The sequence below is a fragment of the Symphalangus syndactylus genome, chromosome 12 (assembly GCF_028878055.3).
Source record: "Symphalangus syndactylus isolate Jambi chromosome 12, NHGRI_mSymSyn1-v2.1_pri, whole genome shotgun sequence".
In the NCBI taxonomy this organism is placed as follows: Eukaryota; Metazoa; Chordata; class Mammalia; order Primates; family Hylobatidae; genus Symphalangus; species Symphalangus syndactylus.
Window position 1 is genome coordinate 75211773 of NC_072441.2, and position 17301 is coordinate 75229073.

The 17301-nt window shown below is 41.4% G+C and overlaps 1 pseudogene; it reads right to left on the reverse strand.

The window, feature by feature from the left end:
• Nucleotides 1–7756: 7756 nt before the first annotated feature.
• Nucleotides 7757–17301, reverse strand: part of LOC134734237 (neuroblastoma breakpoint family member 11-like) — a 514399-nt pseudogene continuing 504854 nt past the window's right edge.

Below are 17301 nucleotides of genomic sequence, written 5' to 3' on the forward strand. Positions count from 1 at the left end.
TGGTCTCCTGCAGCCCTTGTGGACTTAGTGAGAAGATATCTTTTTATATAAACCACTTCTCAGTCATCTTCCTGTTCTACTTGAACTTCCCAGCTGCCTTTCCAACCCACATCTTCACTCCATTTTTCTCTCCAATCCACACTTTGGTTTGTATTGTGTCTCTTTCTTCTGCTTCCTGCCCCCTCCTACCCAGCTTTGCCCCTATTTATTCTCTGTAGCTATAGCTTCAGAAGAATTTTTACTTGCAAGACAATGGACACATTCCCCTTGGGCTTTTTGTAACTGAAACGCACCACAGAAGACAGGGAGTCATCGAAGGGCTGCTCGGGGAGGTGGCAGGGCAGAGGGCCTACTTGGGAAGAAACTCCAAGAAGATTGAAATGCTTCCAAAGCAAGACTCTTTCTCAGTGAAATCTCATTATACAAAGAGAACCTTATGCAACCTGACAAACCATTGAGGTCATGGTGACTCAGTGATCAGCAGATGGTACTTCAACAGCAATCCCCTGTCAAACCTCAGAACTTGAGCTGAAACATTGTTTCCACCCCCCATCAGTGAAGATGTAACTAGCATATTACAAGAGGGAATAATCTGGACTTCAGAGATTAAGTCACCAATAGTGATCCCACAGGCACTCACTGGAACTCCTATAATGTCTCCACTTTGTCCATGCCATTTAGCAATCTCATCTCCTAGATAGACTGTGCCTATGATTCTTAAGGAGAAAGTGAATCATTGGTAGATATCCCACACAACCAGCTGGACTTTCCAGTGATAGCTTTCTTGGGGCTATTAGGAAAACTAAACAAGAAATGAGGCTTTCTGGGTCTGCCTGTATGTCTTCTGCATAAGAAAAAGAAGAGACATTGAATCAACCAATAAGAAGAGCCCAAGTGAGCGTCCTCAAATCTTTTGGGATTTGGCACTTGGGGACATGAGTAGTTGTCTGGGATACGTCATATTCTCAACCGTTTCTTTATAGTAGTAGGATCACCTTCTTATAGTAAGATCACCTTCTTGTTGCTTTAGCTGTACCCGACCTTCCCTGCTCCCTTGAGTGCTTGCATGAGCTCCACTTTTCCTTCTGCTTGAACAGCTTCTCCTGAGTCCTCCTTACCGATGGTTGTGACTTTAATTATATATATCTCTGTCCCTCCAAACAGATCCCTCTGTCCTCACTCTCTGACTTCATTGAGGATCTTGAGTGAGAAAGAGGGACCTGCAGGATGAAAAAGTGTCTACTCTAAGACAGCTAGATTGGGAGGTTGGCTGGTCACTGATGGTTATAATGACTGTGGGACAGGATTAACTTCAGAATAAATGAACAGGAGACACAGATATGAAAACAGTCAGATTCTGATTGATATGGTCTGAAGTACTCCTGGTACTGCAAGTCATTTGCTCTAATTCTCAACTGTAGGCAAACTGATTTGTAAAGTTGCTTCTTCTTCAGCCTTCTTTCCTGTAGCCTAGCATGGAGAATCTGACCAGACTCCGTTTTGAGGAGGTCAGCCCACCCTGTACTGTACCTTTTACATTAGGGCATTTGTATTTCCATCACAATTCTTGCCATATTACTTGGCATAGGAGAGATGCTTAGTGTAATTATGAGTTAACAAGCCTTTGGATCAGGGCTTGACTCATGATAGACAAAGTATATGCCTGCTGGATGGAAGAATCTCTTGGGTAAGCACCATTTTTCTTTCTATCGCCTTTCCTTGAAAATACTTCTTCAGCTTTGGGTAGGAGGAATCTTGGGGTATGAAATCATTGCAAATTTACTTCATCTTTTCTGGAGTTTCAGATTGTGACTCTCCTGCTACCAATTAAATAAAGCTTACTTTATCATAACTGTTTTGTGTCCAGATTCTCAAAATTTGTTTGCTTGTTTTCAGGGAAGTGGTCTCTTAAGTTAGATTTTGAGTTTCTCCTTGTTATGTCCTTGGAAGGTAAACTTTTGCTTGACACCAAGCTCCCTTCCTACTCGAAGCATAAATACACTTTCCCTAACAGACACATCCAACCTTGTCTTTCTTCCAAGGTGAGAATCACCTTTTGGCCAATGCAAGTTGCTTCCTCCTTATTTTTTGGACTCAGCCACCTCAGGAAGCCTCAAGTCTGGCCATGATAGTAATTTTCCCTAGATTATCTCCCACAAAATTCTATTCTCAAGCAGATGTAAGAGCTATAATAAATACCTATGAAATTGCTGTGAAAGAAACTAATCAACCATTGCATTTTTTATGTGAAGTTTTGTAATGGAGAAAAAGTTAATCAAGAATAAAGATTCAAGCCCAGGTAGTGTGCATCTATAGTTGCAGCTACTCAGGAGGCTGAGGCAAGAGAATCTCTTGAGCCCAGGAGTTCAGGGTCAGCCTGGGCAACATAATGAGACCCCCACCTCTTGAAGAAAAAAAATCAAGATGCAAATATGAGGAACAGATGTTAGTAGACAAAATGTGATAAACTTGAAAAAAGCTATTTAAAAAATTAGTTATTTTTGATTGAAAATCATAATTATATACATTTATGGGGTATGATATGATTGTATATATATACACACACACATATATATACACACAAACAATATGGAATGATTAAACCAAGCTAATTACATATTCATCAACTTGCCTACCTATCATTTTTGATGGTGAGACATTGGAAATTTACTCTTATTTTGAAATATATATTATTATTGGCTATAGTCACCCTGCTATGAATATACCTTAAGACCTATTCTTTTTGTTGATACCTTTGATCAACAATTCCCCCTTCTCTCCCTCCCCACTCCACCAGCCTCTAGTAACCACCATTCTACTCTCTGCTTCTGTGAGTTCAACTTTATTAGATTCCACATATAGGTGAGATTATGTGGTATGTGTCTCTCTGTGCCTGGCTTTTTTCACTAAGCATAATGACCTTCAGATTCATTCATGTTGTCACAAATGACAGGACCTATCCCCCAACATTTTAAGGTTAAATAATATTCCATTGTGTATTATCTGCAACATTTTCTTTACCCATTTATCTACTGATGGACCTAGGTTTGTTCTACATCTTGACTATTATGAATAATGCTGTAATGAACACGAGAGTGCAGATACACCTTTAACATATTCATTTCAGTTCCCTTGGATATATATCCAGAAATGGAATTACTGGATCATAGGGTAGATTCTATTTTCAGTTTTTTGAGGAAACTCCATACTGTTTTCCACACCAGCTGTACTAATTTACATACCTATTCACAATGTGTGTGTTCCCTTTTCTCTGCATTATCTCTAACACGTCATTCACCTTTTTGATAAATGCCACTCTAACAGGTGTGAGATGATATTTATTATGGTTTTAATTTGCATTTCCCTAATGATTAGTGATGCTGAGCATTTGAGAAAGGCTAATTTTTAATGCCTTAATGTTGAAAACTGACTTAACATTGTGACAGATATGAAGCAATAGGGTAAAAACAAAACAATGTCATTCAAACAGGATATCAGATTTGCACAGAGGCCCAAAATGAACAATAACAATGTCTAAAAGTTAACAAATTCCCTTTTGAGGAAAAGCCATAAGATCTGCTTTAATTAAAACATTGATGAATAACTTCAAGGGTGTCTTCGAGAAATAGAAAGGTGCTGGGCAATTGTTCCTGCCTCTATTTCTTCCACATGCTGAGATTTGTAGACAGAGTTTGTCTGGCAGCATCAGCACAAGGATAATAACCAAAAAGTGAGGTTGGCTGCTTGGCAGGGTGGCTTCACCTCCACCTTCCAGTAGCTGCAGAGTTGGCTGCTTGGCAGGGTTTCTGTAGAGGCCCCTCCCTCTCCTCTCAGCTCTCACTCATAAGTCCTTGAATCATAGAATATCAATTTTAATCATCTCTGCTGCTTTAGTAATTTTACAGAAATCACAGATCGCTCATTCATTGGTTAGATTGGCCACTCTGTCTTTGATGGCTTTTTGTCAAAAGATACTTGGAGAACATGCTGATACTGTAGGGCTGATCCATTTATTCATTCACTCCCAGGACTATAATCATCACTGCCTGTTTAAAGTACACTGTACAACTTCTAAATCATGCCCTGTTGTTTCCCTGCATATTACATACCACTTAAACTTCCCTGAATAATGTTAGCACTTTAAAAATGGCCTAGGCATCTAGCCTCATGTCCTTGTTTCATAGCTGAGGAAACTCAGGCCTATAAAGTTAGACAAAAACCACATGATTATCTCAATAGATGCAGAAAAGGCCTTTGACAAAATTCAACAACGCTTCATGCTAAAAACTCTCAATAAATTAGGTATTGATGGGACGTATCTCGAAATAACAAGAGCTATCTATGACAAACCCACAGCCAATATCATACTGAATGGACAAAAACTGGAAGCATTCCCTTTGAAAACTGGCACAAGACAGGGATGCCCTCTCTCACCACTCCTATTCAACATAATATTGGAAGTTCTGGCCAGAGCAATCAGGCAGGAGAAGGAAATAAAGGGTATTCAATTAGGAAAAGAGGAAGCCAAATTGTCCCTGTTTGCAGATGACATGATTCTATATCCAGAAAACCCCACTGTCTCAGCCCCAAATCTCCTTAAGCTGATAAGCAACTTCAGCAAAGTCTCAGGATATAAAATCAATGTGAAAAAATCACAAGCATTCTTATACACCAATAACAGACAAACAGAGAGCCAAATCCTGAGTGAACTCCCATTCACAATTGCTTCAAACAGAATAAAATACCTAGGAATCCAACTTACAAGGGACGTGAAGGACCTCTTCAAGGAGAACTACAAACCACTGCTCAATGAAACAAATTCAAACAAATGGAAGAACATTCCATGCTCATGGGTTGGAAGAATCAATATTGTGAAAATGACCATACTGCCCAAGGTAATTTATAGATTCAATGCCATCCCCATCAAGCTACCAATGACTTTCTTCACAGAATTGGAAAAAACTACTTTAAAGTTCATATGGAACCAAAAAAGAGCCTGCATCGCCAAGTCAATCCTAAGCCAAAAGAACAAAGCTGGAGGCATCATACTACCTGACTTCAAACTATACTACAAGGCTACAGTAACCAAAACAGCATGGTACTGGTACCACAACAGAGACATAGATCAATGGAACAGAACAGAGTTCTCAGAAATGATGCCGCATATCTACAACTATCTGATCTTTGACAAACCTGACAAAAACAAGCAATGGGGAAAGGATTCCCTATTTAATAAATGGTGCTGGGAAAACTGGCTAGCCATATGTAGAAAGCTGCAACTGGATCCCTTCCTTACACCTTATACAAAAATTAATTCAAGATGGATTAAAGACTTACATGTTAGACCTAAAACCATTAAAATCCTACAAGAAAACCTAGGCAATACCATTCAGGACATAGGCGTGGGCAAGGACTTCATGTCTAAAACACCAAAAGCAATGGCAACAAAAGCCAAAATTGACAAATGGGATCTAATTAAAGAGCTTCTGCACAGCAAAAGAAACTACCATCAGAGTGAACAGGCAACCTACAGAATGGGAGAAAATTTTTGCAACCTACTCATCTGACAAAGGGCTAATATCCAGAATCTACAATGAACTCAAACAAATTTACAAGAAAAAAACAAACAACCCCATCAAAAAGTGGGCAAAGGACATGAACAGACACTTCTCAAAAGAAGACATTTATGCAGCCAAAAAACACATGAAGAAATGCTCATCATCACTGGCCATCAGAGAAATGCAAATCAAAACCACAGTGAGATACCATCTCAGACCAGTTAGAATGGCCATCATTAAAAAGTCAGGAAACAACAGGTGCTGGAGAGGATGTGGAGAAATAGGAACACTTTTACACTGTTGGTGGGACTGTAAACTAGTTCAACCATTGTGGAAGTCAGTGTGGCAATTCCTCAGGGATCTAGAACTAGAAATGCCATTTGACCCAGCCATCCCATTACTGGGTATATACCCAAAGGACTATAAATCATGCTGCTATAAAGACACATGCACACGTATGTTTACTGCGGCACTATTCACAAGAGCAAAGAGTTGGAACCAACCCAAATGTCCAACAATGATAGACTGGATTAAGAAAGTGTGGCACATATACACCATGGAATACTATGCAGCCATAAAAAATGATGAGTTCATGTCCTTTGTAGGGACATGGATGAAACTGGAAAACATCATTCTCAGTAAAGTATCACAAGGACAAAAAACCAAACACCGCATAGGTGGGAATTGAACAATGAGAACTCATGGACACAGGAAGGGGAACATCACACTCTGGGGACTGTTGTGGGGTGGGGGGAGGGGGGATGGGAGGGGGGAGGGGCAGCATTAGGAGATATACCTAATGCTAAATGACAAGCTAATGGGTGCAGCAAAACAACATGGCACATGGATACATATGTAACAAACATGCACATTGCACACATGTACCCTAAAACCTAAAGTATAATTAAAAAAAAATAAGTAAGGTGTCTCTAAAAGGGACAGATCTCCTAGACCCCTCCTTAATCAAGTAACCAGTCCTGGTATCATAATGGTGATGGACAAACTAGACCTTCTCTGACAGCAGATGGGCTGAGGTTGGAAACTCACAGCATTGACTCTGCAATGTTCCTGGCAAAACGTTTAGGCTGAATTTAATCATGAAGACATTTTCAGACAACTTCAGAATGTAGATCATTGAGCCAGACAGCTGACCTGTCCTCTACAAACAAGTCCATGTCACCACCATCAATGACAACAACAAAAAGATGAGGAAATATTTGGGGTTCAAAATAACTAAAGAAATCAGCTACATTATCTTTTTACTTTTTTTGAACCCAAAATATCTCTTCTTTTTGTTGTGTGATTCGTGGTGACATGGACTGTGTGAAGGAGACAGGTCAGTTGTCCTGCTCAGTGTTCTACATTCTGCGGTTGTCTGGTGATTACCTCCTATGAAACTCAGGCTAAGCGTTTTCTGCAAGAACATGGCATTGTTCATATTCTGCACTGGCAGAGTCCCGGGTGACATGCTGTCTCCTGCCAGCAACTCCTGACTCCTGTTCTCTACAGGATGGAATTGAGAGGAGCAGGGCTAAGGCCTCTCAATGCTGTTTGTCCATCTAGCTGTGGTCTTCCTAAGTATTGATATCAATTGGAGGCTGAAGGACTGTGGCTTGTCTAACCAAAGGAGCCTAGTGGGTTAACAATTGTCAAGAGCAGTCGGTGGTTCTGAAATACAATCCTCAGCCAAGGATCCCTCCTGTGTTACAGATGGATCAGCTAAAAGAAGCCAACACTGAAGATATATAGAATGGGGTTAGGTTCATTGAAGTCAGGGTAACACCTTTGGATGAGCTCAACACAAAGATGACACTGACCTGACACAGGTATAGAAGGTCAGAGACATGCCTGCCAAATGAAATCCCTGAGGAATTTTGTAGCTACCTAGAGATACGTGGTTCAAATTAGAATGTCTGAGAGATCACTCCTGGCATGTGCTGCATAGTTATGTGAACGTGTCACACCTAACTTGCGTCCAGTGTCTTCAGACTGAGCACAGGTTGCCACTGGCATGGTCTGAGAATAGGAATAGAGCCATGCCCACTTTCCCATCCTATGCCTGGGCTTCCAAATGGAACTACAGTTTCATTCAAACCTACACGTGCCTAGAGGTCCTGCCTGCAGCAATGACATCTCTCAGCTTAGTAAGGGCTGCTTAGTATGGAAATATGACTCCATCTGGAAGACCAGGTGGAGCCTTATCACCGTCAAAGTAAAAAACCTATTGTCCACGTCAAGGGCCAAGCTGACATGCTGTTCCTCAAATGAGTAAAACACACTTCTGTAATGCTGGAATGAATCAGGTAGTTCAAAGTAAGTTGAAGGAGTCAAATAACATCTATCCAGTGAGTCCTGCAAGACTTCAGGCTCTTCCACTTCCATCAACATGCTGTTGAGCCTGGAAAAGGAGACAAAACTAAAGAAACAGCCAGGGAAAATCAGACGCCACAGAGCCCCAACTAGATTTCAGGGGTAACATAAGGAAGTGGTTAAAAAAAAAAAAAGGATAGATCCATTAATGACGTAAAAAATTATTGCCTTTATGTTGGGATAGAACAGGGCCAGGTAGAAAATAATGACAGAGAAAGACAGAGAGAGACAGAGAGAGAGACAGAGACAGAGAGAGAGAGAAAGTGAGCTAGTGAATTGGCCGGGTGACACACTGATAAGGAAGTAAAAGGACACTCTGAGTTAGTGCCCTCATGACACACAGCAAACAATGATCATGAAAAGAGTGAGCTCAATAGTTTTCCATAAAATGTGCTCAAAATTCGATGCAGTCACCATGAGAGTACAGCTTTTGAGGTATAGTCAACCTATGGTACATTAGTAAATGATAAGGGGAGGAAGAAATGGAAACCTAAACATCTACTGCAATGAAAACCAACAGCAATGTCTGTAGGAGTGATTCAGCCTTCGTTGAAAACATGAAATCAACACACTCTGTTTTCCCTGGATCTGTTGTCTCCAGGTGTTGACACAAAATTAAGCATCCACAATTGCTGAAAGTTACCTGGGTCATGGTGGGTTTTGATCTTCCCCGTCTTGGTACTTTTCAATTTCTGCAATAAATTCAGACATGGACAGAAACATTAAGCTGATTCCCCTACACACATAACAATCCACTGTCTAATCCTCACACAGGGACCTCAGGCTCCTCAGCATAAGAATAGGAGACTGTGAGAGATATATTTCAGGAGGTCTGAAGGCTGGTCATGATAGAAATTCCTTGGTTTTTGTCTCAGAAACTGTGGGTAAAGTGTCCCTATTCTGGTAGATTATTATCCCAATATCATTTGTCCCAAGTTTGTGCAAACGGTTATGCCATATTTTTCCAACCAATTTAAAGCAAATGCCCTCAAATGATTTCTAGGAGAAAAACTGCAATATTCAGCCCTGTCTCATCAAATACTCAGGTTATTCATTGTTGTGAGGATTCTAGACACTGAAATTAGAGTTAAAAAGGAAATCTACAAACCCTTGAGTCAAAATCATGGTTCTCTGAATTTGTCACATCTGCCCAGGTCCAATGTCGTGAGAGTAGAATCAGAGTGCCACAGGCATGGCCTGAGACTAGGAAGAGAGCCATGCTCACTGACCCATCCCATGTCTGAGCTTCCACGTAGAACTAGAGTTTCATTCAACCTACATGTGCCTATAGGTCCTCACTGCAGCAATGACATCTCAGCTCAGTAACGGCCACTTGGAGCAGGAATATGATCTCTATATGGAAGACTCAGTGGATCCTTATCACCTTCATAGAAAGGGACTCACCGTCCACATCAAGAGAAAAGCCAACGTGTTGTTCCTCCAATGAGTAAAAGGAATTTCCATAGGGCTGGCATGAGTCAGGCAGTTCAAGACAACTGGAGGGAGTTGAATAACATTTATCCAGTGAGTCCTGCAAGACTTCAGGCTCTACTACCTCCAGCAGCTCCCTGCTGAGCCTGGAAAAGTAGAAAAAGTAAAGAATAAGCCACGGGAAATCAGACACAACACAGCCCCAACTAGATTTCATGGGTAGCATAAGGAAGTGGTTAAAAAAGTAAAAGGATAGATCCATTAATGAGGTAACAAATTATTGCCTTCACGTTGGGACAGAACAGGACCAAATGGAAAAGAATGAAAGAGAAAGACAGAGAGACAGACACACACAAAAACACAGAGTGAGAGAGAGAGAGAGAATGAGCTCAGTGAATTGTCCAGGTGACACACTGATGAGGGAGTAACAGGACACTGTGAGTTAGTGCCCTCAGGTCATACAGTGTACAGTGATCATGAAAAGACTGTGCTGAATAATTTTCTATAAAATGTGCTCAAGATTCCATGCAGTCGCCATGAGAATACAGCTTTTGAAGTCTGGTCCACCTACAGTAGGTTAGTAAGTGATAAGGGGAGGAAGAAATGGAAACCTAAATATCTACTGCAATGAAAACCAACAGCAATATTAGTAGGAATAATTCAGGCTTGGTTGAAAAGATGTAATCAATAATGTCAGCCCGCTCTGTTTTCCCTGAACCAGGAGTCTCCAGGTGTCAACACAGAAGTAGCTGTTCACAATTGCTCAAAGTTACCTGGGGCATGGGGGGCCTTGGTCTTCTTCCTCTTCTTGGTCCTTTTTAATTCCTGCAATAAATTCAGACAGGGACAGACAAAATAAGCCAATTCACCTACCCATAACAGTCCACTGTCTAATTCCCACATAGGGAACTCAGGCTCCTCAGCATGAGAACAGGACAATGTGAGAGATATACTTCAGGAGGCCTGAAAGCTGGTCATGACAGAGATTCTTTGGTTTGCATCTCAGAACCAAGGGTGAACTATCCCTATTCTGGTAGATCGTTATCCCAAAATCATTTATCCCAAGTTTGTGCAAACAGTTATGCCTTATTGTTCCCATCAATTCAAAGAAAATGCCCCAGATGATTTCTAGGAGGAAAACTGCAGTATTCAGCCCTGTCTCATCAAATGCGCAGCTCCTTCATGGATGCAAGAATTTTAGACACTGAAATTAGAATGAAGGAGGAAATCTACAAACCCTTGAGTCCAAATCACTGTTCTGTGAATTTTTTATATCTGCCTGGGTCCAATGTGCTGAGAGTGGGCTCAGGTTGTCACAGGCATGGCTGGAGACTAGGAATAGAGCCATGCTCACTGACCCATTTCATGTCTGGGCTTCCAACTGAAACTACAGTTTCATTACAACCTATATGTGCCCATAGGTCCTGCCTGTGGCAATGACATCTCTCAGGTCAGTAAGGGCCACTTGGAACAGGAATATCACCTCTATCCAGAAGACCAGGTGGAGACTTATCACCTTCATAGTAAGGTACTCACTGTCCATGTCAAGAGCCAAGCCAAGGTGCCATTCCTCCAATGAGTAAAAGGCACTTCTGTAGGGTTGGCATAAGTCAGGCAGTTCAAGATAACCTGAAAGAGTCGAATAACATCTACCCAGTGAGTCCTGCAAGACTTCAGGCTCTTTCTCATCCAGTAGCTCCCTGCTGAGCCTGGAAAAGTAGGAAAAAGTAAAGAATAAGCCAGGGGGAATCAGAAACCACACAGACCCAGCTAGATTTCATGGCTAACATAAGGAAGTGTTTGAAAAGAAAAAGGACAGGTCCATTAATGAGGTAGCAAATTATTGCCTTTTTGTTGGGATAGACCAGGGTCAGGTATAAAAGGATGAAAGAGAAAGACACACACACACACACACACACACACACACAGAGAGAGAGAGAGAGAGTGAGCTCAGTGAATTGGCCAGGTGACATAGTGATGAGGGAGTCAAAGGACACTGTATTTGTGCCCTCATGACACACAGTGAACAGTGATCATGAAAAGAGTGAGCTCAATAATTTTGCATACAATGTGCTCAAGTTTCCCTGCAGTCACCATGAGAATACAGCTTTTGAGGTATGGTCAACCTTCACTAGGTTAGTAAATGATAAGGGTAGGAAGAAATGGAAATCTAAACATTTACTGCAATGAGAACCAAAAGCAATGTTAGTAGGCATAAATCAGACTTCTCTGACAAGATGAAATCATTATTTTCAGCATGTACTGTTTTCCCTGGACTTGGCATCTCCAGGTGTCAACATCAAATTAACTGTCCACAGTTTCTCAGACTCACCTGGGCCCTGTTGCCTCTTGGTCCTCCTTTTAAACTTGATCCCACCGATGTTCTGCAAATAAATTCAGATTGGGCCTCTTACATTAAGCAGTTCTTCCTTGCACACAGAAACCTTCCTCTGTCCAATCCCAACAGAGGGACATCAGTCTTGTCAGTGTAAGAACAAGAGACTTTGAGAGAAATATTCCAGTAGGCCTGAGGTCAAGTCTTGAGAGAACTGACTTGGTTCCTTTCATGAGTCTTGGGCAAAATTCCCCTGTTTTGGAACGTTATCTTCCCAGTGTGCTCTGTCCTAGGTTTGTGTACACAAATGAGAAATGTTTTTCCCAATAAATTTTAGGCAAATCGTTTTAAGACCTCATAGGAGAGATACTGCAATATTCAGGCTGCTCTCATCAAATAGCCAGGATTTGATAGTTTATGAGATTGTGGATACTGAGATTTGATGAAGGGGTGCAATGTACCAGCTCTTGAGTCAAAATGAGACTTGGTTCTCCACAGAAGCATCAGCTATTATGGCTTTTGTGGGTGAAAAGTCAGCCATTTATCTAGAAAACATACCAGCAAGACGATGGCCAGATGAGATAAAACAAGCCAACTTAGAAGACACAGAAAATGAAGATAAATTCAGTGAAACCTGGGTCACATCTTCCACTGAGAGGTAGACAAGGGTGACACTGGCCTTAGGCAGGTAAAGAACCACACAGATATGCTTTGGTAACAAAACTCATAAGGAACTTCGTAGCTGGGAAGAGACATTTAATTCAGATGAGCTGATCTGACAGACAACCCCTGAGCATGTGCTGCATAGCTTGGTGTGAGTTTGCCACACCTGCCTTGAGTTCAATGTCCTGAGAGTCAATCCAGGGTGGCATGGGCATGGCCTGAGACTAGGAAGACAGCCAAGCTCACTGACCCACCCCATGCCTGTGCTTCAGACTCGGCTCCAGAGTGATTGAAATCTACATTGATATATAAGTTCAGCCCACAGTGATGGCAACCCTCAGCCCAACCAGGGGCGCAAGGCCCAAAGATTATGGGGTCTACCTGGGACATGAACTGGAGCTTTATCACCTTCACAATAGAGTACTCACTGCCTATGACAAGAGCCAAGCCGACTTGCTGTTCCTCTAATGAGTGAAAGGTGCTCCTGTAAGACCGGTACGAGGCTGACTTGTCATGAAGAATTGAGAGAGCCAAATAACCTTCATCCCAGGACTCCTGAAGGGCTTCCTCCTTTTCAGACTCCTGCAGATTCCTGATAAGCCAGGCAGGACAGGGATGACAGAAGATTTAACCAATGGAGATTAGACAACAAAACCTCCCAGATGATCTGATGGGAGACAGAATGGAGTGGTCACAGAAACCAAAGGCATTTTTCCTTGAAGAGAAATAAAACTATCCTTCTAAATGCAGGGTGGAGGGTGACTGCTCTGAGGACAGGGCAAAAATGGGCAGCATGTGCTCAGTACATTTGCGACAGATGAGCCAATGCAGGGCACCCAGACTCTCCCTGTAAACGACCATCATGACTTGCAGCACAGAAAACTAATACAGGGCATGAACTACTTTGCATACATTCGGTTGAATTTTACATGCAGCATTCAAGTGAACAGAGCTCTTGAGGTAGTGCACACACAGATCTTGTGTATTAAGGGCCCCATTTTTCCAATATTTTGATATAATACGTTTATTTTTTCAATTTCTTTTCTTGCACAAATACTAGCAAACATAGTAATAAAAAATGGGCAGAAAGCATATATACATCTCTCCCTGGATTTAAAGACATCAGAGAGAACAGGTGACACCAAGAAATCCCTGTCTGAGGGTCTGGAGTGGACTGCCAGCAAACTCCAACAGACCTGCAGCTGAGGGACCTGACTGTTAGAAGGAAAACTAACAAACTGAAAGGAATAGCATCAACATCAACAAAAAGGACATCCACACCAAAACCCCATCTGTAGGTCACCATCATCAAAGACCAAAGTTAGATAGAACCACAAAGATGGGGAGAAACCAGAGCACAAAAGCTGAAAATTCCAAAAACCAGAGCGCCCCTTCTCCTACAAAGGATCGCAGCTCCTCGCCAGCAATGGAACAAAGCGGATGCAGAATGACTTTGACGAGCTGACAGAAGTAGGCTTCAGAAAGTCGGTAATAACAAACGTCTCTGAGCTAAGTGAGGATGTGTGAACCCATCGCAAGGAAGCTAAAAACCTTGAAAAAATATTAGACAAATGGCTAACTAGAATAAACAGTGTAGAGAAGACCTTAAATGACCTGATGGAGCTGAAAACCATGGCACGAGAACTACATGACACATCCACAAGCTACAGTAGCCAATTTGATCAAGTGGAAGAAAGGGTATCAGTGATTGAAGATCAAATTAATGAAATGAAGCGAGAAGTTTAGAGAAAAAAGAGTAAAAAGAAATGAACAAAGCCTCCAAGAAATTTGGGACTATGTGAAAAGACCAAATCTACATTTGATTCGTATACCTGAAAGTGATGGGGAGAATGGAACCAAGTTGGAAAACACTCTTCAGGATATTATCCAGGAGAACTTCCCCAACCTAGCAAGGCAGGCCAACATTCAAATTCAGGAAATACAGAGAACACCACAAAGATACTCCTCGAGAAGAGCAACCCCAAGACACATAGCTGTCAGATTCACCAAGGTTGAAATGAAGGAAAAAATGCTAAGGGCAGCCAGAGAGAAAGGTCGGGTTATCCACAAAGGGAAGCCCACCAGACTAACAGTGGATCTCTTGGCAGAAACCCTATAAGCCAGAAGAGAGTGGGGACCAATATTCAACATTCTTAAAGAAAAGAATTTTCAGTCTAGAATTTCATTTCCAGCCAAACGAAGCTTCATACGTGAAGGAGAAAGAAAATCCTTTACAGACAAGCAAAGTCTGAGAGATTTTGTCACCACCAGTCCTGCCTTACCTGAAGGAAGCACTGAACATGGAAAGCAACAAACAGTACCAGCCACTGCAAAAACATGCCAAATTGTAAACAGCATCAATGCTAGGAAGAAAGTGCATCAACTAACGGGCAAAAAACCAGTTAACATCATAATGACAGGATCAAATTCACACATAACAATATTAACCTGAAATGTAAATGGGCTAAATGCCCCAATAAAAAGACACAGACTGGCAAATTGGATAAAGAGTCAAGACCCATCAGTGTGCTGTATTCAGGAGACCCATCTCATGTGCAAAGACACACATAGGCTCAAAATAGAGGGATGGAGGAAGATCTACCAAGCAAATGGAAAGCAAAAAAAAGCAGGGGTTGCAATCCTGGTCTCTGATAAAATAGACTTTAAACCAACAAAGATCAAAAGAGACAAAGAAGGCCATTACATAATGGTAAAGGGATCAATTCAACAAGAACTAACTATCGTAAATATATATGCATCCAATACAGGAGCAGCCAGATTCATAAAGCAAGTCCTGAGAGACCTACAAAGAGACTTTGATTCCCACACAATCATAATGAGAGAATTTAACACTCCACTGTCAATATTAGACAGATCAATGAGACAGAAGCTTAACAAAGATATCCAGGACTTGAACTCAGCTCTGCACCAAGCAGATCTAATAGACACACCTACAGAACTCTCCACCCCAAATCAATAGAATATACATCCTTCTCAGCACCACATCACACTTATTCCAAAATTGACCACATAGTTGGAAGTAAAGCACTCCTTAGCAAATGTAAAAGGACAGAAATCACAACAAACTATCTCTCAGACCACAGTGCAATCAAATTAGAACTCAGGATTAAGAAACTCACTCAAAACCACACAACTACATGGAAACTGAACAACCTGCTCCTGAATGACTACTGGGAAAATAACGAAATGAAGGCAGAAACAAAGATGTTCTTTGAAACCAATAAGAACAAAGACACAATGTACCAGAATCTCTGGGACACATTTAAAGCAGTGTGTAGAGGGAAATTTATCACACTAAATACCTACAAAAGAAAGCAGGAAAGATCTAAAATTGACACCCTAACATCACAATTAAAAGAACTAGAGAAACAAGAGCAAGCACATTCAAAAGCTAGCAGAAGACAAGAAATAACTAAGATCAGAGCAGAACTGCAGGAGATAGAGACACAAAAAGCCCTTCAAAAAATCAGTGAATCCAGGAGCTGGTTTTTTGAAAAGACCAACAAGAAATCCCTGTTTGGCTAGTTCACCTGGCTCATCTGATTGCAAGTTCCCATACTGAGAGGACTACGAAATTAAAACCCATACAAGTGCCACAAATAATGCACAACATTGTTAATAAGGACAATTTATAGTTGGGTGAATGGAAGAAATAGTTCTATTCATCACTTCCTTGTTTTCCCTGAAGCTACAATCACCAGGTGTCCCTATTGAATTAATAGCTCACAATTCCACAGCATTACCTGGGAGACACTGGTCCCTTTTCTTCTTCCTCTTCATCATCACTTTCATTTTCTGTAAATAAATTCAGAGAAGCAGGTCGAATTGAGCAATTCAAACTTTACATATGACCAAATCGGTGTCCAGTCATAGCACAAGGACATAACTATTCTCAGTGCAAGAATATGAGTTCTGACAGGAATATTCTAGGGTGCCCTAGATTAAGTCTGGTGAGAAGTAGATGACCCTGCTTTCCAGACCCACAAGCCAAAATCTCCCTCTATGGATAGACCATAATCCACATTCCCTGCCTGAGTCTATGCAAAGTTAAACAAAACTTTTCCCCAGAAAATCTCCAAAAACTGATCAAACAATTTTCTAGGAGCGTTGCGGCAATACTGACTTATATCACCAGGTAACATGGACAATAAATGTTTAGAGGCATCTATACGTGAAACTTGACTGACACATAAATTCTGACAACTCTTGTTTTAAAAGAATCTGTGATTTGGGAGGCCAAGGCAGGTGAATGATTTGAGGTCATGAGTTCAAGATCAGCCTGGCCAATATGGGGAAACCCCGTCTCTACTAAAAATACAAAAATTAGCCAGATGTGGTGTTGTGCACCTGTGGTCCCAGCTACTCAGGAGGCTGAGGCAGGAGAATCATTTGAATCTGGGAGGCAGAGGTTGCACCAAGCCAACATGGTGCCACTGCACTACAGCCTGGGTGACAGAGCAAGACTCAATCAAAAAAAAAAAAAATCTATGATGCTACAAAGAAACATTGGATCAGATCAGCCATTGCATTGACAGGGTGGAGAACCAGGGTCCAGCTTTGCTTTATGGAAATATATCAGCAAAGTAAAGAAGAAAAGTTTCCATTCTTTTTTAAGGTGACTGTGCAGCTAAGCAAGCTGACTTAAAGGAGATCCAGATTAAAGCTGAGAGCAGTGAAGCCTGGGGAACAATATTTCCAAATACAAAGGCAAGGCTGCCAGATTCCTAAAAAAGGCATACAAACTCCTTTGACATTGCTCAGGGACAGATGACTTAATCACAGGTGACAAGAGATACTCAATCGAAGCTAGGAGGCCTGACAGATACTTCCTGTGCACCTCCTGCACTCAGGTGACTATGAGATTGTCACACTTGCATGGGGTTCCAGTAACTTGATACTGGGGACTGGCAGACAAAGGCATGA